General features: G+C 40.1%; 1 pseudogene across 1 annotated transcript; it reads right to left on the bottom strand.

Moving 5' to 3' along the window:
- Positions 1–25,839, bottom strand: LOC306882156 (constitutive coactivator of peroxisome proliferator-activated receptor gamma-like; annotated as a pseudogene). The gene is made up of 11 exons: positions 25,834–25,839; positions 23,532–24,109; positions 23,115–23,211; positions 21,435–21,493; positions 17,091–17,192; positions 13,318–13,490; positions 12,903–12,995; positions 3,482–3,688; positions 2,375–2,483; positions 158–246; positions 1–60 (listed from the first exon to the last, which is right to left on the bottom strand). The product of its transcript is annotated as a constitutive coactivator of peroxisome proliferator-activated receptor gamma-like (transcript).
- Between the last annotated feature and the right edge of the window lie 1,486 nt (positions 25,840–27,325).

The following is a 27,325-nucleotide window of genomic DNA, read 5'->3' as shown; positions in this document are numbered from 1 at the left end:
TCAGAGCTCACCGTGGTGCGAGGTGATACCTTCCTCTCTTTGGATGTCTTGGTCTATAACCTATGGAAGATGTTATGCTTTTATTAAAATATCAAATAAACCATACAAGCTTTTATCTTTGTTTATGTCAGTGTTTGTCTTGTGTACTGTGGTATACCGTGCTGGTAGTGTGCTGAAGCTCTGGGCTGCTGTGATGAAGCTGGTGTCCTCTTTCTCGATGCAAATCATCAGCCTCCACGGGTCTCGCTATGACAATAAAAGCAGCATTTAAATGCAGTTTTAATTGGAGGTTAGAATCTCTCACAATTAGTATTTGCAGTGGAGCATCACTGGAAACATAAAACGTACAATTCTGAAACGTACAATTCCGAAATTCACCACCACGTCCCCAAAAGACTAAGGCAATGATTACTGCCTCAAACGTACATAAATTACAACCAGATTTTTTTTATACGTCTACAGCCTCTTGCAATTGACACATTAGACCATCTGAGATTCAAAACAATCCTTTTAGTGACAGAGAAGTAATGGGGTGAATTAACTTCAGGGAAAAGATGCAAAGCTTAGGAAGCAGAACTGAATTGAGAAAAGAAAGACAAACTATCTCGTTTTGATTTTCAGGGCAATAGAGCGATGACAGGATTTTGTTTCTTTTTTAAAATTTCACTCTTTAGAGTTTGGAGTTCCACTACTTCTTTTTTAACCATTCGCCATAAATGCCACGTTTTATTGTTGCAAGAAATACAAGTAAGTTAGCTAAATAACATGCATCGAATGTCTGAATCCCCTCCTAAAATGATCCCACCTCATACTTTGTGAAATGTTTGACTATAGTTAGCAATTGAAATAATATTACAGTAATAATGCTATATAACTATTCTAATGACCTAAAATATTTATCTTTGTCGAACTTTTTGAAGTCAACCCTGTTACTAAATGATTTTTCCATTTGCAAAAAAAAAAAAAAACGGTAACACTTTACAATAAGGTTAATTAGTTAACAGTAGATAACAACATTAGTTAACATGAACTAAGAATGAACAATACTTCTACATCATATATTAATCTTAGTTAATGCTATTTTCAGAATTTACTAATGTATTATCAAAATCACAATTTGTGTTTGTTAACATTAGTTAATGCACTGTAAGCTAACATGAACTAACAATGAATGATTGTATTTTTACTAACGTTAACAAAGATGAATAAATACTGTAATAAATGTATTGTTGATTGTTTGTTCATGTTAGTTAATACATTAACTAATGTTAACAAACGACACCTTATTGTAAAGTGTTACCAATAAAAATACAACTGCTCATTGTTAGTCCATGTGAGCTCAGATCCATTAAATAACATTACTAGATGATTTTATTAATTTATTAGGGAATGTTGGAATCAACATCAACTACGATTAATAAATGCTTTAGAAGTATTTTTTATTGTACATATAAATATGTATATTTAATTATATTTCTTATTTATAAAATACAAAATCACAATTTAAACATGGCTCAAATTTTTGGCACATACTTTAACTGAAGAAAAAAAAAATGTTCAGATTGTTTTGAAGTTAGAAAACATGTTGTGCACAACAGATGCTCTAAGAACAGCATATGACAAAATAAACTAGCTGGAATTCCAGACGACCAAAAACAACTATAAACAAAAGAACATCAATCTAAAAGGACAAATCTTGAGATTCAAAGCACAGGCACTGGGCCACTCTACAATAATCGGACTAAAATATCTGATGACAAAAAGCAGCCAATTTGCCTCTAAGACACAACATGAGCAGTTCATGAGCTGGTCGACATCAAGAGGGAAACCAGATGGAGACAATTTCACCATAAGGTCTCTTTTAATCTTAGGACAGAACCACAAAACTCTGGATGGCGGTAAAAAGCAAAAGGGGCTCAAGGAGTTTGTAACAGCCACCACGATATAATTTTGTTGTCTTGTTATGTTACTTAATATAGATTGCAACCTATAAAAAGTAACCCAGAATTATTCTTGTTATGACAAAGCATCCCCTTGATCTAAAATAGTGTGCCAAACAGAGTGTTATGAAGACTGCTGGCTATTGTTTATCTGCAAGTAACCTGGGCATCTCAGCACGTATTCCATTTGTTTGAGTCATAACCAGGTCAACAAGGAATCTGTGCTTGCGAAAAGCTCCATAGATGTCCAAAGAATTCAAACATCCATCCCTCAGACATTTCTTAGAATTACAGCTCTTGACTGTTTGTTTATTAAATAATTCTGGTCAAACTACTCCCAGCTACAATTTACTATATAAAAAATTATTCATATGAAGTACAATGTAAAAAATCATTCATATGAAAGGGATAAGCAAATCTAAAGTGATCTGCACCATCTCTGTGTTGTAGTCTGCGTGGTCGGCTGTGGATGGGGACGCCGCACCTCCTGCAGGCTTCCAGCACCAGCTCTCTGACAGACATGAACAAAGACATCCAAGAGGACTAAAAGACAAAATGCATAATGCATATGACATATTCAAAATCTCAACCCAGTATGTGCATCTATAAATGACCAAATCCATTCAGTCATCCTGAAAGGACACTCTTAAAAATGTATAAATGTCATATCTGGCATTTATTTGAAAAAAATAAGAGAGAAAAGACATTTGAATGCAGATGTGCACTTGGTTTGATGTATTCAGACATTATTATGTGTTCAAAGTATTTTTGGGGCCATTATAAATACAAAAGAGGTCATAGTGACGGAGACCTCCATGAAGTCGAGAGGTGACTATCCACAGTCCGAGTTAGTTCCTGACTGCATTTATAATTATGAACCCATGTTTATATGTTTTGGTCCCTTGGCTACGGAAAAAAACATTACAGCAATCAAAAACAAAAGAGATTCTGTAACTGTTTTCCAGTAAACCAAAGACATGTAAACAAATCCAGTAAACAAAATATGTGTGGCCCATACTATGACCTGATTTTCATTTAGCATGTTAATAGGCTTTGGTAGAGCTGCATAGTGCATCATGACACAACACACACACACACACACACACACACATATATATATATATATATATATATATATATATATATATATATATTTTTTTTTTTTTTTTTTTTTTTTTTTTTTTAAAGGATCATGCTAGGTCCTGTTTACATGTGCTATTAAGTCTTTGATGATCTGATCATAAGTGGAGCTAAAACATTTTGTGAACTGCTCAAACCACAGTCAAAGATAGTCAGAAATGCACTGCATTTGTAGAACAAATACCAATCCATTATGATGCATCCCAGACAACAGTAAAAGACCGCCCACTCATTTGTCAATCGAACATTTTGCTAAAACAAAGGCTCTGTGTGGCCGGTTATGTGTGGCTTCAAAAAGTCACATTGCGGTGAGAACAAAATTGAAGTATCTGTCTCAACCGACCATTTGAGAATGGATCATCCAAGCTTAAACAGGGTCAATAGCATTTTCCTGTTCTTACATTTCCTTCAAGAAGCTCCTCTTTCAGACAGCCTGAGTGGGCTTGCAGATACTTTGAATGGAAGAGCAGGCCGTCAAAGGTCTTCCACGGCATGAGCTCACCCATTGGGAAAGGGAAACCACAAGCACTGTTGGCTGCAATGAGGTAGGTCAGACCCCGCACAAAGAGAGAGCCGAGCTGGACGGCCCTAGGGTCCACAACAGGGGTCTACATGGGGGAGGAAATATAGAATCACATAAGAAAAAAAAAAAAAGTATGAAAACACAGTATGTAAAGATGTGTTCAGTCAAAATCCAGCCATTTCACTTGGAATCTGTGCAGTACAGAGTTTCGTGTGTGGGTGAAAAAGTTTTCACTTGGTCAAGGAAATTAACTGCATTGACAAGTAGGAAGTTTCTTAGTTTGAAAATGACTTCTGTGTGAGCGGTGCTTAATGGATTGCTAAACTATTGACAATTTTTGCTAAAAACTATATTTAGTGTCATTCAAAGTCATGTAATATCTTTGTATGAGAAAATTAAGGGCGAAAAAAGTTCCAAGTGCATATTTCGCCATATTGGTCATGCAAATATGTTGTGTTGATCAATAGAAATCTGCTTGGATTGAACGTGACTTCTGAGTGGTGCTTCATGCATCGTTACACTTATTGGCAATGGAACATTTTATACCTGTGAAATTCCACAAATTTGACTGCACCTTAAAAATGTTAAAAAATTATATTCCAGGTCTTCTAAAGTAATGTTAAACCTTTGAGTGAGAATGAAACCAAAATGTATTTGGTAAAAACCTGCACTGCAGCTCACAAATGTATTTTTCACGTTCTCATATTTGACAGCAAGATTGGCATATCAAACTATAGTGGTATGCACACTTCTCGTAACGAACTCCAATTTGCCACAATTTAAATAAACAGATTTTCAGCATACAAAATATAAAATCTAAATTAGTTAAATATTCATATTCAGGGATCACATTTACAGATCCATTACGCTTCTTTTTGACAGTGTTCGCCAACCATCTCTGTATTTTTATGGAAAAGAGCAGCTGGGACATTCTGCTAAACTCTTCCTTTTGTGTTCTACGGATGAAAGTAAGTCATACAGGTTGGAAATGACACAAGATAATGATTACAGAATGTTTCACGTGATTGAACTGTTCCTTTAAACCACACCATTTTTACAGTAGCTTGGTTTCAAATTCATCATATTGTCAATACCCATTGTGCATTTCAACTCAGGCTGCAAGGAGGCAGGGTGGGATCCCATAGAGCTCACCTGAAGTGGCCGTGTGGATAAGGGGATGTTTGCAAAGCCCCCCCCACACACACCAAACTGTCCGCTGGTCACCTGGTCCCCCACCCCCACCCACAGGAGATAAGAGACGGACTGATTAGCTTCCATGACATCAAAACATAAAATTGGTCTGCCACCTGCTCTGCACTCAAACACAGCTTAGACTAAAGCAAACAAAAGGGAGGCTAGAGATAAAGCTGAAGTGACAGCAGCAGCCCACTGTCCGCGCCTTCCAGGCGCACAGATTGAGAGCCAGGCCGCCGTTTGAAATATTACGCTGTTTACACGGGCCTGACTTCCTCCTCGTAACCATGCCTCTTCGGTGAAATGAGAGCATTTAATCACATTCACTGTTATGCATAAGGTTTAGAGAGCGGGATGAAGTAGACTGGCTTTGATTAAACCGCTTAAAAAGACACGTAAAAGTCTTAGCACCTTTAAAGCCGCTAATTGCTCAGCGTGGAAGTCAATAGGCCTCGGGACAATGCGGATGCCACCCTGCTGCTGTAAAAGTATAGAGTGGGATAACAAACCAGAACAGCAGCTGCTCTGCAAGCATTTCAACAGTGAACAATGAGAGCTGCTCCAGCCAGATGCCTGAAGGAGCGCGGGACCCCCTGAGGACACGCAGCTCAACATTAATGGCAAACTACAGCCTTGTGATCAGGCTCTGCACCTGTGCCATACCTTAATGCACATCTGCTCAATGTTACTACTGTAAACATTCGCGCATGACAAGACGAGGCTTGTCTGAGTCTTGTGTGGTATTTCAATGAACTTTCAATTTTTCATTTACTAAATAAACATTGTGGGCTGTGTCTGAAACCAGTCTTGTGCCGTTAAAGGTCTGGGAATCAAGAACAAATTTTTTAAAAGTTTTAAATAAAATACTGGAACTGAATGATTTGGTTTGGTTCAGGTCACTGTATTGATATGCTTGTACTAGTGATTCATGCACTGTTACCGGATTCTAAAGCACAATGCAAAGGATTTGTTATAGTTATGGGTTGTATATTGTATGGAATTGAATGATTCTGGTTCTGATTCTAATTCAGCGAATGAGTGACTTCAGAATTACTCAAAACAGTGATTTGTTCATTTTTTTAACTCCCTTATGAGTCAGTGAAAGCTGGAGCAGGTTTACGAGTTGAACTACTGTGTGAGTCGCACCATGTACAGTATTTGTAGGAAGGAACCAGTAATGGAACTGAATGCCATGAAAATTATTTGCCTTCAGTGCTTTTGAAAAATAAAAAAAACATCAGGCTCTGAATAGAACTGGTTCTCACAAATGAGTCTCAAATTCATACATTATCAGTTTGAATTGATCTATGACTCACTCACTCAGTCAGTACTGTTATATTATATATATATATATATATATATATATATATATAGTGCCGTGAAAAGGTTTTTGCCCCTTCCTGTTTTTTTTTTTTGTTTTTTTTATATTTTGCATATTTGTCACACTTAAAAGATTCAGATCATCAAGCAAGTTTTAACATTACACAAAGATAATGCAAGTAAATATAAAATGCAGTTTTTAAACGATGATTTCATTTATTCAGGGAAAAAATCTGTCCAAACCTACCTGGCCCTACATGAAAAATTAATTGCCCCCTCCTGTTAAATCATGACAGAACTGTGATTAACCACATTATTTTAGAAAGCCAAGTTAAATTTCACTAGCCAGACCCAGGCCTGATTACTGTCAGACCTGTTGAACCAAGAAATCACTTAAATAAAACCTGTCTGACAAAGTGAAGCATGCTTAAAGAGCAACACATCATGCTGTGATCTAAAGAATTTCAAGAACAGATGAGAAACAAAATAGTTGACATGTACCAGTCTGGAAAGGATTATAAAGCTATTTCTAAGGCTTTGGGACTCCAGCGAACCACGGTCAGAGCCATTATCCACAAATTGGGAAAACTTGTAACAGTGGTGAACCTTCCCAGGAATGGCCAGCCTACCAAAATTACTCCAAGAGAGCAATGGCGACTCATCCAGGGGGTCATAAAAGAACCCAGAACAACATCTAAAGATCTGCAGGCCTCACTTGCCACGATTAAGGTCAGTGTTCATGATTCAACAATAAGAAAGAGACTGGGCAAAAACAGCATCCATGGGAGAGTTACAAGGCAAAAGCCACTGGTGACCAAAAAGTACACAAAGGCTCGTCTCACATTTGCCAAAAAACATCTTGATTATCTCCAAGACTTTTGGGGAAATATTCTGTGGGCTGATGAGACAAAAGTTGAACTTTTTAGAAGGTGTGTGTCCCGTTACATCTGGCGTAAAACCCACACAGGATTTCATAGAAAGAACATCATACCAACAGTCCATACCAACAGTCAAACATGGTGGTGGTAGTGTGATGGTCTGGGGCTGCTTTACAGCTTCAGGACCTGGATGACTTGCCATAATTGATGGAACCATGAATTCTGCCCTCTATCAGAAAATCCTTAAGGAGAATATCTGGCCATCAGCTTGTGACCTCAAGCTCAAGCGCACTTGGGTTATGCAGCAGGACAATGATCCCGAACACACCAGCAAGTCCACCTCTGAATGGCTCAATAAAAAGAAATGTAAGGTTTTGGAGAGGCTAAGTCAAAGTCTGGACTTAAATCCGATTGAGATGCTGTGGCATGAACTTAAACAGTTCATTCATGCTCGAAAACCCTCCAATGTGGTTGAATTAAAACAATTCTACAAAGAAGAGTGGGCCAAAATTCCTCTACAGCGATGTGAAAGACTCATTGCCAGTTATTGCAAATGCTTGATTGCAATTGTTGCTGCACAGGGTGGCACAACCAGTTATTAGATTTAGGGGAAAATTACTTTTCACATAGGGCCAGGCAGGTTTGGACAGCTTTTTTCCCTTAATAAATGAAATCATTATTTCAAAACTGCATTTTGCATTTACTCTGGTTATCTTTGTGTAATATTAAATATTAGATCTGAATCATTCAAGTGTGACATATGCAAAAAAATTTAAAATAAAAAAATAAATAAGGAAGTGGGCAAAAACTTTTTTACACCACTGTATATATATATATATATATATATATATATATATATACAGAGACAGAGAGAGAGAGAGAGCGAGAAAGAGAAAGATATATTACTATGTACATTCCCTAACTTTTAAAAGTTTAGGATTATGACATAAATAATATACAATCTCACCAAGGCTATTTATTTAAAAAAAAATACAATCTAAACAGTAATATTGAGAAATATTATAACATGCTAAAATTACAGTTGCCTTTTTTAATAAAATGTAATATATTCCTAATGGCAAAGCTGAATTTTCAGCAAGCGTTACTCTAGTCGTCAGCCTTTACTGATTTGCTGTTCAAGAATCATGTCGTCTTATTATCAATGTTGAAAACAGTTGTGCTGATTAATATTCTTATGGAAACGATGATACATTTTTGTCAGGATTCTTTTAAGAATAGAAAGTTAAAAACAACAGCATTTATTTTAATTAAAAATCTCTTGTGTTGTCACCAATAACCTCATGGTTAGTGCATCGACACATAGCGCAACTGAGCTCGTGGCGACCCGAGTGCGATTCCCACTCGGTGACCTGAGTGTGGTGACCCGAGTTCGATTCCCATTTCGAGGTCCTTTGCTAATCCTGCTCCCCTTTCTCCACCCAATGCTTTCCTGTCTGCTCTCTACTTTACTGTCCATTAAAGGCATAAATATAATCGTAAAAAAATCTCTTGTAACTCTTGTATATTGATCAATTTAATACATTCTTGGTGAATAAAAGTATTAATTTATTTCAAACCAAAATTATACATACACATATACATACATACATACATACATACATATATATATATATATATATATATATATATATATATATATATATATATATATATATGGGTTGTTCCACAAACGTACTAAAAGAATGTTCGAATGCTTGAACTGGAATCGTTAAATTCATCCCTTGCAGATGCTGTGTTGTGGCATCCTTAGCTTGCATTTACATTCCCATACTATGACAAAGCAACATAGGGGGAAGTAGATTAGAGGGGGGTAATCAGGCAGCCCTTGGAGACTCTCCTGCCATCTGTCTGGCTCTTACAGCCTCCGAATACACCCCCTCCATCCCTTTTCACATTTCAGGCAGATGTGACAGTGTAACTCCCAATGCGAGACAACAATGGTGCGTGTAACAGGTGCTCCCGCCACCCCATGGCACATGGAAGGCAGGAGAGGTTTACACACTTTCATCTGGCCAGCGGCAGGCTGTCGCCACCGCGCCTTGAGCACACACGCGCCTCTGGGTCAGCGAGCAACCCAACACCTGTTGCCGTGCGCGCCCTCTAAATACACAATCCCTCAACGCTATCATTCATCTCCCAACATACTGTGCACAACATAAACCCAGACATATCACTTCTCTTGAGACAAAACATAAACACGTGGGATCATATATAAATAAATACTGCAGCCAAGTGCACAATGAACAGCCATTACAAAGCATTAAAGATACAGAGTCAGTCATTGTCTACCTGAGTGATTGAAATTCTTTGCTCGGACCACATTTGCAAAAGTAAATAAACATACAATCTGTAAAAATGTAAATACAACTTAATAGTTGATTTGTATTGTCAACAGCTTGGCGTTTCACCAGTCAAGGGCGAGATATGGATCAGCATCTGAAACAACAGACTGGAGGGATTCACACCAGACGTAAAAAGGACAGCCGTAGACACAGGAGGATCTGTAAATTAGGAGGCGGCTTGCTGGATATCTCCCAAGAGGCTCTAATTTGTCCCTATATCATCCATTATCTGCGCTGTGGGGAGGGCTCTCAAGCCAAGCACTGCGTAACCACAGGCCGCCCTTGGCCGTGTCTGAAATAGCACGCATAGGAGGCTTAAATTAGGGTGGGAGCTGAAATAGCCCTGTGGTCGCCGGCGGGGAAGACGCGGAGCCCGTCACCAGAGCATCGCTCTCAGGTTCAGACCACAATTAGAGTAGTTTTTGAGAGGAATGTCGCAAAGCAACCAGAAATTATCCCTCCAGTCTCTTTAGCCATTTTTTCCAAATAGCAAAAGAATCTGATGCATCTCTCAAGTAGAAGGCCTCCACTTGTTGCATCGCCATGTGCCGATTTGACAGTTTATCATCGATTGTAGCTATTTTAAATGGATAGTTTACCCAAAAATGTAGTTTTAGTGTCATCATTTACTTACCCTCATGTTTTGTTCCTACACTGAAAGTCAATTCCATCAAACCTTAGAAGATCCAAAAAGAGTCATAATGACCTTTTGAAGAGATATGATCGTTATATTTGATGAACAGATTTATTTATTATTATTATTAATATTAATCTTTTATTTATATATAAACATACATACATGCATGAAGCACATCAAATCAAAAGCCTGTGCATGCTTTAATGCCTTTTGGGTCGTCTAAGTTTTGGTTGCATGGTCTTTTAATGGACCAACAGAAAACTCTGAGGTTTCATAAAAAAAATCATAATTTATTTAGAAGATTAACCGAAGTCATACAGGTTTGGAACAGCATGGGGGTGAGTAAATGATGACAAATTTTTCATTTTTGGGTGCACTATCGCGTTAAGTCGTAACTAATGTGATCTATGAGGTCAACAACACTTGAATGTTCACAAAAAACATGGCTTAATGTTGAAACCTTTATGTTGTTCTCAACCTGTATGACATATTTTCTTCTATAGAACATAAAAGAAGATATTTTTAAGTGTTACCGAATTTTTTTGTCCATACAATGAAACTTAATGGCATATGATGCTAATGTAATAAATAGGAAACAAATAAATAATAAATAATTTTCATTTTCAGGTGAACTACTACATTCACTGTTCCTTACTGGTGGAATGATTTCCCAATCCTACTTGAATAGCTGAATCTCTCGCAATTTTCAAGAAACGGCTAAAAACACATCTCTTCCATGAGCACTTTATTCTGCTGACAATGACTTTTATTTCTTTCTTTATTGATTTAATCTCACAACTTTTAAAACTGGAATTGGAGTTTTCATCTAGTATTTAAATTTTTTGTTCATCATCAGCTGAACAATTGGTATGTTGTTAAGCAACAGTACAATCCACTGGATGCACAGAATTTCTCTCCATCACCACCTTATTTTCATTCCAGTCAAAAGTTAAATTTGGAGCTACCCCGACTAAGGTCTATTGTTAGCACTTCTCATGACAAAGTGAAGTCAACATTAGCAAAATTTTGAAGAAATTTCACAGGCCAGAAAAATTCATAGTCAAAGGCGAGCGGCGAGTGAAGCCCAGATCACAAAAGTAGTCAGTTTTCTGTTGGTCAATGTCAAATTTCAGCCTTGCGTGAAATTCCCAATTATAGTGAAGTGACATTCAGCCAAGTATGGTGACCCGTACTCGGAATTCGTGCTCTGCATTTAACCCATCCAACATGCACGCGCGCGCGCACACACACACACACACACACACACACACACACACACACACACACACACACACACACACACACACACACACACACACACCCAGAGCAGTGGGCAGCCATTTTATGCTGCAGCGCCCGGGGAGCAGTTTGGGGTTCGGTGCCTTGCTCGAGGGCACCTCAGTCGTGGTATTGAGGGTGAAGAGAGCGCTGGACATTCACTCCCCCCACCTACAATTCCTGCCGGCCGGAGACTCGAACCCGCAACCTTTGGATTACAAGTCCGACTCTCTAACCATTAGGCCACGACTTCCCCTGATTGATTTCGAGATCATAATTGATTATGTACGGAAGCGTATTGCATTCACTTGAGGAAAAAAAATCTACTCTGTTTTTCTGAATTAACGACTTAATTATCTCAGAATGACGAGATAATTTTTAAAGAAAAAAAAGTTTTTGCTCTGTTTTTCTGAATTAACGACTTAATTATCTCAGAATTACGAGATAATTTTTCATTAAAAAAAGTTTTTGCTCTGTTTTTCTGAATTAACGAGTTAATTATCTCAGAATTACTAGATAATTAAGTCATTAATTCAGAAAAACAGAGCAAAAACTTTTTTTTTAATGAAAGATTATCTCGTAATTCTGAGATAATTAAGTCGTTAATTCAGAAAAACAGAGCAAAAACTTTTTTTTCATTAAAAATTATCTCGTAATTCTGAGATAATTAAGTCGTTAATTCAGAAAAACAGAGCAAAAACTTTTTTTTAATGAAAGATTATCTCGTAATTCTGAGATAATTAAGTCGTTAATTCAGAAAAACAGAGCAAAAACTTTTTTTAATGAAAAATGATCTCGTAATTCTGAGATAAGTCGTTAATTCAGAAAAACAGAGTAGATTTTTTTTCCTCAAGTGAATGCAATACGCTTCCGTAGATTATGATCATAATTTCAAAACCATAATTGATTTCGAAATCAATTATGTTGATTTCAAAAATTTGCTGCACAACAGTAAATATGACTGCACCTTCACTGCCTCCTTAAAGGTAGGGTAGGCAATTTCGGAGAGGATAGCTTTGAAAGCGTAAGATGTCACCCTCTCTGCAAATCACTCTCCAAAGCCACATGAACATGCAAACCAGAGGCAAACCAGGGACACGATGAGAAACAGCATTGAATGCAACACTGTCGGACATCCTGATGTGTCCTTCACCAGTGAGAAAACATTACAGTACAAAGCGAATAATAATAATAATAAACAATAATAACGCCTTCCATTCTCGATCGGTCTGCAATAGTGTAACGGAACGCCCTGATGACGAATCATGTCTGCGCGAACATAGCTGTTAGGACAGCTTATCGTAACCCTGTCTGTAAGAGTCACTTTGTGTTGTTTTCCTCATTTCTAAAGGTGCTTTGGACAAAAGTGTCTGCTAAACGAATAAATGTCATGTTAATGGAAACGTGAGTGCACAACAATAGGGTGGAGTCAAAATCTGGTTTGCACCTAGCAATCGAACCAACTGCAAAAACGGCATGTCTTTTTTTTTTTTAGGTATGTTATAAAATAACACACATTACCACAGTTGTTTTCTAGAAGACTCCAAACCAAGCCCAGTTAAAACGGTTGAGAATGCATGTACAAACAATACTTTCAGAAAGGCAGAGGCGGCGCAAATGACTCTTGACCCTGAGCTGTTGCATTTCTCTGAAGGATTTGAGTCTGACACAAACAGCTTGGCTTAGATATGCATCTACGTCTTCCAGGGAAAGCTGTCTCGCCTAGATCCAGGAACAAACAGTGTTTTTATTCTACATGCAAGCTGTGAAAATCACACTCATGTATACACAACAAGCATCAAGCACCACACCACACACATCGTACACAATGCAAGGGTTTGTGAGTTGTCTGATAAGGACACACTATAAACAGCGTTGAAGAGACGCCGCTGAAACTCTTTTGAAATGTAATGAGGCCACATCATTAATAAATAAAGGCTAACAGAGCATACGTGGTGCAAATGGACCTGAACAAAGCCATTTGTTTACATTCAAGTGAAAACCTCAGTGGTCCGTGGCATCAACGGTGAAAAGTTAAACACACCTGAATGGCGATGTATGTTACAAGACAAATCACAACAATCAAAGGGCTGTCAAAGCACTTCAGCTCTTCAGTAAACTCATACAGGTCAAAGATATCCAGGAGTGTTAATGTTTGGACTGCCTTCACCACTGGGTCCATCCTAAACCACAGAGCCATCAGATCAGGGGGCCCTTCTGTTGATCACCGAAAACCACAAGTTCAAATTGTATGAGAGTCAGTTAAAGGGATAGTTCACCCAAAAATGAAAATTATGTCATTAATTACTCGATTTAGATAGTCTGAACGGCAACTACATGAAATCCGATTTGTGCAAATCTGTTTTGAGCTACATTCGTATGTGGTTTGGAATCCTATTTAAATCGCATTTCTGGAAATCCGTTTCAGTCCGACCGGTCAGATCGGCGCTTATAGACACACAAATCGGATATGAACAGTTGCGATACGCTGTTTGGACAGTCAGTTACTCAAATCAGATTCCATCCGGATATGCACAAAATCGGATTTGGGCTGACAGTCTGAATGAAGCTGGAGAGACATAGACAGCAAGGATCCTAACACGATCAAGGTCCAGAAACATAGAAAGGAGATCAGTAAAATAAACCATGTCACATAAGTGGTTCAGCCGTAATTTTGCGAAGCTACGAGAATATTTTTTTGTGCGCAAAAGAAAACAAAAATAACTTTATTCAACAATTCATCTCTGAAATTCGAGAGTATTCACTGAACATAAACAACGCATGCTATTCTGTGTCAGCTGCGTCACGCGGATATGTTGTTTGCGTTCAGATCGAAGTGCAAACAATGTAGAAAAAGTTTCTGCGTGAAGCAGCTGACACAGAACAGCCTACATTGTTTACGTTCAGTGAATACTCTCCAAAATGGTGCTATAGGGTGACGTGGAGGAGACAAATTGTTGAATAAAGTCGTTATTTCAGTTTTCTTCGAGCAAAAAAGTATTCTCATAGCTTCGTAAAATGATGGTTGAACCACTGAAGTCACATGGATTATTTTACTGATCTCCTTGCCACGTTTCTGGACTTTGATCGTGTAAGGACCCTTGCTGTCTATGGAGGGTCTGAGAGCTCTCAGATTCCATGAAAAACATTTGTGTTCCGAAGATGAACGGAGGTTTGGAACAACATACGGGGTGAGTAATTAATGACAGAATTTTCATTTTTGGATGAACTAACTTTTTAAAGGGGACCTATTATGCAAAAATCACTTTTATAAGCTGTTTGAACACAGTTTTGTGGCCGCAGTGTGTGAAAACAACCAGCCTATAATGTTAAAAATCCACCAACTCATTTTTTTATAAAACCAATAAATCATAAACAGTCTCTCCAGATGAGCTGTTTCAGATTCTCCCTCTGTTCACGTCACCGAGGGGAAAAAGTCCTGCCCATTTGTGATGCTCTCTGCCCTATTAGCATCTAGCAGCCCTGAGTGAGAAGCTGTGGTCCACCATTACTAGAGATATATACAATGTCAGCGCCAAAGAGGCTTTACAAGTGTTGTGTTTTGGGATGCACTAATGAACATAGGAGTCGCCATAACATAAATAAATATCCCGGAAAAAATCGGTAACATCCCCTAAATGTTTAGGAATTAATACCAACGCTTCGTGCGTGAACGTCAGCTCCAGACAAAGTAAGTATCACGCGTTTGTTTTCCAAATTGTTTTCTGAAAGAGCTTCTTGGCACTCTGTAAGGCTAATTGCTAAAGCTATCATTGTCTCTGTCTGTTTTCACTGATCCTGCCTTCAAGTGCTATCAGAATGATCATGAATAGGAATGTGGTAGTTAAAAATTGCATACGAAAGCAATGTGAATCGATCGCTTGAAGCTGTCAAGCTCATAATCAGAAGTGGGACTTATAAAGTTTGTGAGAGCATGAGACCAGCTATGTTGTTATTTTTATCCCCGTAGAGCCCCCAGTCTGTGTAATTCATAAATGCAAATTTATTATGCACAGTATAATAATTTCTGTAAAGATAACAGGCTTGTATTAATAGTGGAATGTTTATTTGCAAAGGCTAGCACTGCTAATGCAGAGCTGGAGCTCTTGAAGCTCCGCCCTCTTCTCCGGGAGCAACAGCTCACTCAGCATTTAAAGCGACATACTCAAAACAGCGCGTTTTGGCTCACACCCTAAAAGTAGCAATTTTAACAAGCTGTAAAAATGTATCTGTGGGGTATATTGAGCTAAAACTTCACATATACGCTCTGGGGACATCAGAGACTTATTTTACATCTTGTAAAAAGGGGTATAATAGGTCCCCTTTAAATCACTTGAATGAAAGCGTGAAATTAATATTTTTTTGGTTTCTCATTGTAAGGTGAGCTTAGAAAGACAAATGTATGCACTTTATATTCTTTAGACATCAAAGCATCCACGTTTCATTAGAACTGAAGCAGTTCATTGAAATGAGCTGTCCAAAAGTACCAGTTCACGGAAAAGAATCAGATTTCCCCGTTGTATGAGGCTATGAATACAGGTAATAATGTTGTAAATAATCTTCAGTTTTTTGCACAGACCAAACGTTTCACATCTTAAGACATCAATATATCATCAGGAGCCGTAGGTGTTACTTTTGTGTTCCTTGATATATATTTTTTTTTTCCTCAAATACAGGTAGCCACTAACTTACATTTTATAAATCAGGAGCACGGTTTCAGCTAAAAATCTTCTTTACTGTTCTACTCAAGAAGAAAAAGTCACCTACACCTCAATGGCCTGAGGGTGAATAAAATTAAGAGTGAATTTTCATTTTTGGGTGAACTAGCTCTTTAAAGATTGGATAACTGAACAGTTATATTAAAGGCTATGATTTTTTACAATAATTTGTAGTTACTAAATAATGGTTTAAAAAAACATTTGTGGAGATAGCTCTCACAAATCTAGCAAATGAAATATTAGCAGAGAATAACTAGAACATTTTATATTCACTTCTCTGTCTTTTGCAGGCTCAGAAATATATTTCAACATCCCCTAATATTCTCATATTAGATGCTCTGTAATGCAGTGATGAAATATGCATTCAGCAAAATGCACTGACCAAACCATATGGCCTTTTTCTTTTTATCACAAAGCATCTGTGTCATGCAATCACTGATTCAAGGAAACACAAAAGAACAAACAGAGAATTATGTACACTAACAACAGAACATAGATTTCCTAAGATTATCAGAGGATTATTTAAGGCTGCAATACACTACATCACTTTTAAAATAAAAACAGACGCTAAAACACTAGACATCATACACTTACCGATTTTGTGAATGGTTACAGAGAAAAACAACTGGGCATCTTACACTAAACGGCTGAGGATCACACACTACCAGACTTGTAGTTGTTAAGTAGTTCCAAACACAACAAACTCACACAAAAAAACGTGTGCCTCATAGTTAGGAGATGCATGACAAATCAAAACAATATGTGCTTTAAAAATGGCTCTAAATTTCAAACATGTTTGAAATCCTCTGACTGAATGGAATCATTATATAAAGCTAAAAAAATACAGTCTGTGTTTCTGTGAAGTCTGTCAACTCTGACTGGCCACAAACTGCAGACTGGCTTTGACATTCGGCAACTAGAGTAGACTCATCCAGACTGAAAGTCAGGGCAAAAAAAACCTGTACAAATGTTGTGTAGTGTATTCCAGCCTTTAGCAGCATCACGTGCGGTAGTGTGCAATGCTTGGCACATGAGAAACTCCAAGTGAGGTGGCTTCATTACGACGCACAAATATGTAGAACACTACTCAGTTACATACTTAGATTATTAAGGGGTTTTGGAGTGACTCTGGTCGGCTCCTTAAGTGGATTTCCTGGAAAAACGAACAATTCTTTGACTGACACAGTCTGACCAGAACAATCTATAAAAAAAGAGAGAAGTTATTATAAACTGAGAGCAATATTGCAAAAGCAAAATCCCTTAAAAGTGGCACAGAAAGGGCATTTGTGCAATAGGCTTGTATGTTATGAAATAATTTGACTGACAGAGCCTTTCCAAAATTACAGTGTAGTCTTGACTGTTTGAAATCTGATATGCTTTGTCCCCTTCGGTGAGGCCCTTCTTTTCAACAGCACGTTCACCACATATTTGCCCACACCACAAATATTGGACAGAAACAAGACAATTCCCAGAATACTACAGAGCAATGGAGATTTATTTTTTGTTAACAGCACAGTAAGAGGACAACCTATATTTCTATACCTCAACAGAAAGGAAAAATACAAATAATATTTAAATTAAATTAATTATTTTATCCAAAGATCACTATATAAAAACTTTAGTCTTGCAGCCTAGATTTCTTCAAAAATGCACTTAACAAAAATACATGACACTTATCACACTTCACTTAACTACATCTTTTGACCAATAAAAAAATATTTTAAAAAAGTATAATTCTTAAGCAATTTCTAGCCAATAAAATATTTAGTAGTCGAACATAATTAGTAAATTTTTATTGAGCATGGAAATTTCCATGACTTCTAAAGATTTTACTAATTACATCAAGCTCAGATAACAAAGTTTTATAATATATTTCCTCAGATTTTTCCATGACCGCGGGAATCAGTGTTATTTTAGTATTACAAACTGTCTACCGTATATTTTAGCTTTTATTTTTATATTTTCATTTTTTATTTTAATTTAATTTTAATTTATTTTTTTATTTTTTAGTATTATTAAATTAACTCCTCTTAACGCTAGGGGAACGCCTCAAGCGTGATCGCGCTCTGAATCACATGTGCAATCTGTCAAATGGGCAAGACGTCACGGCGGGTGACTTAATCAACCAGACAGCATAAAAGCACGTGCGGTGGAACCGGCGTCTGCTTTCTGTCATTCAGCAACCGCTACTCTGTGTGTGTCTGTCAATCTGTGTTATGAGTCTTATTTAGTGTTGTTTGTCCCTACACAATCACTTGAAATAAGCTCCACAATGTCTAAAAGTGCAAGCACTTGGGCGCGAGCAGATCGCATTACAGGCTGTATGTTCCTCCCTGCAAACGCTACATCACTGCTGGGGATACACACAGTCTGTGTGTGGTCTGCTTGAGAGCAGAGCACGCAGAGTCAGCTCTCGTATGCTTGCTCTTGGAAGGCTCTCTTTGAGGAGTGAGCTTTCACTAGCGTTCCTCGCGGTGCCGAGGGAATCGTGGGAATCGCAGATGGATCAGGTGGCGGGAATGAAGACTGGCGAGCCCCTATCTTGTTCCTTTCCAATCAGATCCAGTGCCCGCTTTCTGGGATCGGAAGCCTGCCCTGCGGTTTCTTCCCCCCAGAGAGAGGGCTCGACGCTCCACCTGTCTTCCTCTGAGGAGGTGGACGTGAAGGACGTCGATGAGCATTGTAAAGCTGCAGTGTTTGGACAAGCATATTATGAATGACAACGTGCTGTCAGCTCTAAAAAAAAGGGGGCTGATTGTGCTTCTCCCTGCCGTACAGTTCCAGTCCCCAGCGAGTGAGATCGCGGGGATCGCAACATGGATCTGGCGGACGGGTTGGAGACGGGTTCGCCCTATCTCCACCTGCATTCCCCAGATCTAGCGCTCTCGCTCGGGGCTGGAAGCCCGCGGTGTCGAGGCGACGCATGCATTACATCATTCTCGTTCATTCTATGAATCCTTTTCATATCAGAAGCGATGCCCCGGGTGGAACAGATGCTCGCGAGCTATCTGTCCCCTGGTGAGGCGTCGTCTCTGAAGGCTCGGACCTTGCCCACCAAGCCACTGCGCACAACTTCAGCGCTGGTGGGCAAGGGGTACATGGCTGCAGGTCAGGCTGGTGTGTGTCTGCACACCATGGCGGTGTTACAGGCGTACCAAGCCGACCTGCTTAAAGAGCTAGATAAGGGAGAGGAGCTCAAATCTGCTGGTCTCTGAACTCCGTAGAACCGCTGATTTGTCTCTCTGTGCCACCAAGGAGACCGCCTGTGCTTCGGCAGGTCTATGGCAGCGCTGGTGGCATTTGAGAGACATCTGTGGTTAACCCTATCGGACATGAAGGAGAAGATAGGGTCTTCCTCATGGACACCCCACTTGCACCTTCTGGCCTGTACGGCGACGCCGTCAATTCTGTCGTCGACAGGTACCAGGAGGCCCGTAAACAAGCACCGACGTTCCAGCAGTTCCTCCCTCGCCGATCTCTAGCTCAGGGGGCTGCTGGGCAGGAACCAGCCGCATACCAGCTCCTCGTTTAGAAGAAAAGCAGAGCGTTGCTACTCGCGCGCCCCCCACGGCGGGGCCGAGGTGGCAAACGCTCTGGGTCGGAGGCCTCTAGACTAAGCCGGATCTACGGACCGTCCTTCAATCTGAGAGGTCCTCGACCGAGAATCCCTGACGGCCGTGGCCCAGGGCTTACGAGGGCAGGCTCCTCTGGAGACGAGCGGGTTACACCACATTTCACGGTGTCCATCTCCCCCCAGTGCCCTCGGGAGACCAGTCTGTCAACCCTGCCAGAGTTCCAGGCGCAGCTGTCTCCAGCGAGCGCTTCTCTCAGTTATTTCCGCCCGGAAACGTAGTGGAGCTGAGAAGCTCGCCACCCCTGAGGGGGTCTCTAGAGTAGCTAGTTCGGCCATCTCCTGCCGGTCCTGCACTTCAGGGCACCAAGCTAGCAGCTCTAGGTACACCAGAGGCCAGTCTCGAGAGACTGCCTTAGTAGACTATTTGGCAGCGTGGAAACTACTGCCAAATGTGTCTTAGTGGGTCCTGCACACTGTAGAGAGAGGATGCAGAATCCAGTTGGTTCTCCTCCACCTCGATTTAACGGGGTGAATCGCACTCTGGTGGGCCCTGAGCAGGCTCTGGTAATGGAACGAGAAGTAGAGTACTCTCTTGAGGAAGGAGGCCATCGAGGTGGTCCCTCCTCACGAAAGAGAGTCCGGGTTCTACAGCCGGAACTTCTAAGTTCCCAAGAAGGACGGAGGGTTGCGTCCCATTTTAGATCTGCATCAGTTAAACCGCTCAGTCAGCAGACTGAAGTTCAAGATGCTTAAACAGGTCGTGTCTCAGATCAGGTCCGAGGACTGGTTTGTCACGATCGATCTAAAGGACGCACACTTCCACGCCTCCTCCCTTCCCACTCACAGGAAGTCCCTGAGGTTTGCTTTTGGGGGCAAAGCTTACCAATATCGGGTTATTCCCTTTGACCTTGCACTCTCACCCCACACTTTTAAATCAACGATTGGTTGATTCTAGCTCAATCGGAGCAACTGGCGATTCGACATCAAGATGTTGCTCTCGTGCACATGAAAAAGCTGGGGTTGAGACTGAACACCAAGGAAAGTGTGCTTTCTCCAGTACACAGAACCACTTATCTAGGCGTGGTGTGGGATTCGACCACGATGCCGGCACGCATGTCCCCTGCTCGGATTGAGTTGATCCTCACGTCAGTCAAGAGAGTGAGATAAGGCCAGTCACTCACTGTCAAGCAGTTTCAAAAATTGCTGGGTCTGATGGCAGCTGCGTCCAATGTGATACCTATTGGCCTGCTGTACATGAAACCCCTACAGTGGTGGCTCAGAACCGAGGGGTTCTCCACAAGGGGAAACCCACTTTGCATTCAAGGTCACGCGGCGATGCCTACGTGCTTTAGACATGTGGAGACGTTCTTGGTTCTCGTCTCAGGGCCCGGTTGGGGAGCGGTCATAAGTGGCCACCCTGCCCGCTGTCTGTGGAGTGGTCGCCATCTCATATGGCACATCAACTGGCTGGATGTGCTGGCCGTGTTTCGAGCACTCAAACACTTTCTCCCAGACCTAAGAGAGCACCATGTGTTGGTGCTCAAGAGATCAGACATCCTGAGGCTGAGGGCTGAGGCCCAGGGAATGGATGCTTCACCCCGAGGAGAGTGGAGAGTGTTTGGCCAGGCACAGGTGGACCTCTTTGCGCAATGTACCCTCTGGCTATGCATCCGACTTGGCCGAGGCTTCGTCTGTACACCTTTCCCCCGATCGCTCTGCTCCCGGGAATTCTGGCGAGAGTGCGCCGGGACGAGGTCAATCTACTACTGGTAGCACCGTTCTGGCCAGGCTGAGTATGGTTCTCGGACCTGATTTCTCTCCTCGATGGCTCTCCATGGGAGATTCCTGTCAGGAGAGATCTCCTCTCACAGGCTGGGGGCACTATCGTCCTCCCTCGCCTGGAGCTGTGGAAGCCGTGGGTGTGGCCTCTGAGGAGGCACAGCTCATAGCTTCCGGTCTCTCAACCGAGGTTGCTGAGACCGTCCTCCATTCCAGAGCTCCCTCTACGAGGAAACTGTATGCCCTGAAGTGAAAGCTCCTCACTTCATGGTGCGGAGGTTGCCAGCTCGACCCAGCTAACTGCCCGATTGGTACAGTTCTGGAGTTCGTGCAGGCCTGTTCCTCCGCAGGGTTAACCCACTCCACCCTGAGGGTCTACATGACGGCTATCCAGCCTACCCCGCAGGGTTAACCCACTCCACCCTGAGGGTCTACATGACAGCTATCCGGCCTACCGCGCCCTTCTTGGTGGCCTTTCCCCTAGCATTCCGACGCAGCTCGAGTTCCTGGAAGGGAACGTCTCAGGTTACGTATGTAACCCTGGTTCCCTGAACCTGTGTCTCAAGGCCATGCTTCCAACATCCTTGCCGGCGGTTGCTTCATTCCTAGAAGCAGACGCCAGTTCCACCGCACGTGCTTTTATGCTGCCTGGTCGATTACGTCACCCGCCCGTGACATCTCGCCCTTCCATTGGACATATTACATATGTGATTCAGAGCACGGTCACGCTGGAGGTGTTCCCCTAGCGTTCCGACGTAGCATCTCGTTCCCTTCAGGGAACCAGGGTTACATATGTAACCTTTTGACATTATATGATGGTGACAATGATGTTACTGAAAATGCTCTCCTTCATTTAGTTGGCTTCCTCACAGTTGCATACAAGTTACAACATAACAGAAATACATTATAAAACAATATACACTACCGGTCAAAAGTTCTTGAACAGAAGGATTTTTAATGTTTTTTTAAAGAAGTCTCTTCTGCTCACCAAGCCTGCATTTATTTGATCCAAAGTACAGAAAAAACAGTAAAATTTTGAAATATTTTGAAACTGTTTTCTATTTGAATATATTTTAAAATGTCATTTATTCCTGTGATTTCAAAGTTGAATTTTTAGCATAATTAGTCCAGTAAACATTTATTATTATTATTATGTTAAAAACAGCTGAGTATAATTTTTTTCAGGTTTCTTTGATGAATAGAAAGTTCTGAAGAACAGCATTTATCTGAAATAGAAATATTTGTGACATTATAAATGTCTTTGTCATTATGATCTTTTGATCAATTTAAAGCATCCTTGCTAAATAAAAGTATTAATTTCTATAATTTCTTTGCCAAAAAAAAAAAAGATACTCACTCCAAGCTTTTGAATGGTATAGTGTATAATGTTACAAAAGCTTTTTATTTCAGATAAATGCGGATCTTTGGATCATTCTATTCATCAAACAATCCTGAAAAAAAAAAACTGTTAATAAATATTGATAATAATAATAATAATAAACGTTTCTTGAACAGAAAATCAGCATATTAGAATGAGTTCCGAAGGATCATATGACTGGAGTAATGATGCTAAAAATTCAGCTTTGAAATCACAGGAATAAATTACATTTTAAAATATATTCAAATAGAAAACAGTTATTTTTATTAGTAAAAATATTTCAAGATTGTACAGTTTTTTTCTGTACTTCGGATCAAATAAATGCAGGCTTGGTGAGCAGAGGAGACTTCTTTAAAAATCATTAAATGATTATCATCTTCCTGTTCAAAAACTTTTCATCCTCATCTTCCAAAGTGTTACTGGACTTCACGACTCCAACACATTATAGACCAGGAAACACTCTGCCCGTGTGTGTTTTTCTAGCACTGCCTGAAACATGGAAACACTTAGTAAGAGAACAAACAAAGCCATGTTACTTCTGGTGGGCCCGTTGCTTTTGTTGAATATAGCAGGGTCCAAAAGTCTGTTTTAAAATGTTTATTTTTCTTAAAAAAAAAAAAAAACGTTCTTAATCATTTTTAGAAGACAAATTACCAGCATGAAAACTTCTAAACGTTATGCATTTAATTTATAGCATGCAATTCAAAATGCTAAAACTGTTTAATTGCATGTTTAAATAATTTTTTTAAATCCCACATTTCCAATGTGTCCTCAAACGTTTGGACCCACTGTGCATTTTTTCTTTTTACCTGTAATATGTCACCCGGTACATACTTGCCCATCAAACACACAGACTCAGGAACGAGACGGCTGCTTTCTAACCAAGGGGACGTTTGGCCTGGAAGTAAATATATCCATATGCCTTTTTCTAAAGCTTCTTTCTCTTCTTCAACTAACGAAAGTGAGGAAAGACCAAATGTTGCCCAAATGCTGGGATGATGAAAATGAATGAAGTATGCAACAGCGTAAACCTCGTCTCCCTGAACTTGCCTGTGTTTCTTTCGAAATGATGCCAAAACACTGTTGTGGAGACGCTGCATTTGCTGTTCAGACACAACGTCATTACCCAACAGACAGGCCAAGAGAGGAAGGTCAGTCATATGAAGCTTCAAAACCTGGCATAACCGCTCTCTGGAGAACAGCACTGTTGTCATGTTGTTTAAATTGAGTTTGATAGGATAGGTATGGAACCGTGTTGTAGATAACAAAGTCTGTATCTTGACCAAGGATGCCCACAGTTGTGAGACAAAGCGTAGTCGGAAATCTCATGATCTCCTTTGTGAAGAGAGCACCGTGTTTCCTGGCCGAGGCTTTTGAGTGCTTCTGACTGTCATTTATGAATGAATGAATAAATAAATAACATTTTTTTTTTCTTTAGATTTGTGATATGCTTCATTTATCACTTTAACACTTTTTTGGTCTGACTAAAGACAATTTAGACCATACAAAAATGGTTTGAAACCATCCTGTAATCTCTAACCATTCATTAATTTAAGGTAATGCTAGATTTGCCAATATATAAAAACATTTTATGGTCCTGCTATGTCCATGTTTTAACATTCCTTAAGATGCAAACAGTTTAAGCTGTAATAACTATCAAATAATTACCTTTTATATGCATTTTATTCTCACTCATTACAATAAGTTTGACTACTGAAAAACACCAGGTAATATGAACAAATCTGGAAAAAAAATAAAAAATATATATTATTTAAGTAATGTATTTAATTGAAATAAGAGAACTGTGTTAGCAAATAAATAAATTAATTTTTGGTGTTTTAAATGAATCTGTTTACAATACTGTAATATGGTATATATATGGTATATACATAACAAAAAAAGCTCTCAGGACTTCTAATATTATCTGCAAATTTGAAATAGACAAGTAAACTCTATCGTCTTCATTATTTCATTGGTTTTATTTTTTATTTATTTATTTTATGATTTATTTCTTCCCCTGGATACTTGTTATTTTACTTGCAATCTTGTGTACTGATGGCATTTATATGCAACGTTGTATTTCTCTTGTTGTTATATATGTTCATATGCAATAAAAAAAATCAGTTTTATGTTATGGTTTATTATTGCGCACTGTATCTGTTACTGTATCTGTTGAACAAGACGTGAGACGTGTGGATCCATATGCAAACATTTATTTATAAACATAGTCAATTCACAGGCAGGGTCAAACGACGGCAGACAGGTATGGCATGGGCAAGACACAGAGTAATCCTAGGGCAAGCGTGGGTCGACGATCGGTGAACCATATCCAATAGGGCAAGGCAGAGAGATAATCCAGGTACACAAGCAAAGATCCAAACGAGGGGAAAACAGAGTCCGAAGGGCAAGGCAAAGGGTTAATCCAGGAGACACGGGCAGATATCAAAACACAAGGAAACAGGCAAGGCAAGGCAAGACTAGACTAGACTAGACTAGACTAGACTAGACTAGACTAGAATAACCGAGTAGGCTCCGTAGAGTAGCTATCACTAGGATATGCGCTATACAATACTCGGCAGTGACAGAGAGGAAGTCCAAGGTTTATAAAGTGTGTGTGATTGGGTGATAGTTCTCAGCTGTGAGTGTGATTAGTGTAATCAGCTGTGTGTGTGTCGTCAGTGCAATGGATGATGGGAAATGGAGTCCAATGTGCTGTGTAGCGTGAAAGTCCATGTGGTGAGCGGGTGACCTCTGGTGGTGAACAAATGGAAGTTCATGGCCAGGATTCGTGACAGTATGGCTCCCTGTATATTGTAGGCTGTTTTTTTTTTCTGCCCAGCAAAATGCAGTTATATAAAATCAACATTATGCAGTTTAAAAACACGAGTCAATAATGAACAGACACAATCCAAAATTAAGGATTTAAAACTTGATACAGCAGATATGTTAGTATAGGTCAATCCGTTTGTAGTTTCACAAAATAATAGGGAAAAATTTATTAAATTGTCTGTGATACATACAGCTCGAGATTCATAATATATATAAAAAATGCATTTACGGTTGTTGTTGTTTTTTTCTTCACATTTCAACTATTTATGCTATGAATCATACCTGCATAATAGAAATAACAGATGTGTTGTCACATTTGGCAGACGCCGGATTTTAATTTAGCCAGCACAAGTTTTGGGTGAATTATTGATTTTTCTTCCAACTGAACCAAAGTTTCTCACATAAACAAAACCACCCCATGGGGAAAGGGGCAGATGTTCCCTAAAGGACGATGGCACGCGACAGTCCTCAAGCCTGTTGAAGAATTCACTCACCTCTCCTGCTCTCTTTCTCTCTCTCTGTCCCTCTCTCTCTCACACACACACACACACACGCACGCACGCTCCAGTAGCATACACTCTATCTATCATGACTCTTAATCAGAACAACAGCTCGTGTGCATCAATATAGTCTATGATGACAAAACAGTTTTGATTAAACTTAAGTAACTTCCTAGATCCAGATGCATCTATTTCGCAGTACGTTTTATTGTTTCTTCATGCTTGTTTTTGCTTTTTTTCCATAATAAGTGCGCCACCCGAGCCACGCGACACATCCTTTGTTATTTTAATCAGTGCAAGTCCTTGCTGCTTCATGATGGGGAACCTACTCTTACTATAGTGTATTGTCCTTTTCCCGAAGCTTTAAACGCATTCACATGCACGATGCCACAACACTTTCATCGCCTTCGCGTCTCCTGTTGCGTATACAGGAATGCGCGTTTATCTCATTGAGAAGCATTCGCGCTCCACTTAATTTGACCGATCGATTGGCAAGACACTCTCCCACAAGCCGTTACCGAGGTCGTTACTGCCCGTGTTCCCACGGCCACTTACTGCAGCTTCCCTAACCATATGGCCAAGCAGCGGCATTCATGTGCTCATGCTTCCAGTCTCATTTGGAGAAGCCTGCGTGTGCGCGGCTGTGCGCTGCCCAGAGAGGCAGTGGAGACATGCAGTTCCGATGTGAAAAAACGCCATTTGGTTGGGAGCAGATGGTTGGCTTGGGGGGCTGTCCGCGTCTTCAGAGAGAGTCCCCGAGGGCTCCCCTTGTATTCAGAATCAATGAAAATTAAAGCGCAAAGAAAGATGAAGAGTCAGACCTCGAGTCCCGGCTTTGTTCGTCGCAGCTACTGGTGGGCAGGAGTTAAAGTACAACAGCCCCCTATAGAAACACTTAAGTTAAACAGTCTCCCCATAGTCCACCTTCAGAAAAGAGGAGGAATGCGAGAAAGGAGCTTTCTGCTTGATTTAACCAGGACAGAATCGCGTGGCATAAATTATGCTTGAAAAGAATAAGCGAAGTGGGCATAAATCTGAGGGTTTTCAACGTGCTTTTCAGTGATGCTTTCCTGGGGTAATCGGGAAATGTGTGCAACGTCAGGCCAAAGAATTGTGGGTGAAAGTGTGATGATAGCTGCGTGACACGGTTCCGCTCTTATTTACGGCCAGCGGTTCAATAACTAACCCCGGAGTGTGTTGCTATGACACCTGGCGCATTGCATCACTTTGCAAATCCATGTTTTTGTTCAGGAAACGCATTCGATGTTTGTATT

The sequence above is a fragment of the Barbus barbus genome (assembly GCF_936440315.1).
Source record: "Barbus barbus genome assembly, chromosome: 16".
NCBI classification, from domain to species: Eukaryota; Metazoa; Chordata; class Actinopteri; order Cypriniformes; family Cyprinidae; genus Barbus; species Barbus barbus.
The sequence above is the reverse complement of the archived record's forward strand: the minus strand, read 5'-3'. Positions and strand labels throughout refer to the sequence as shown.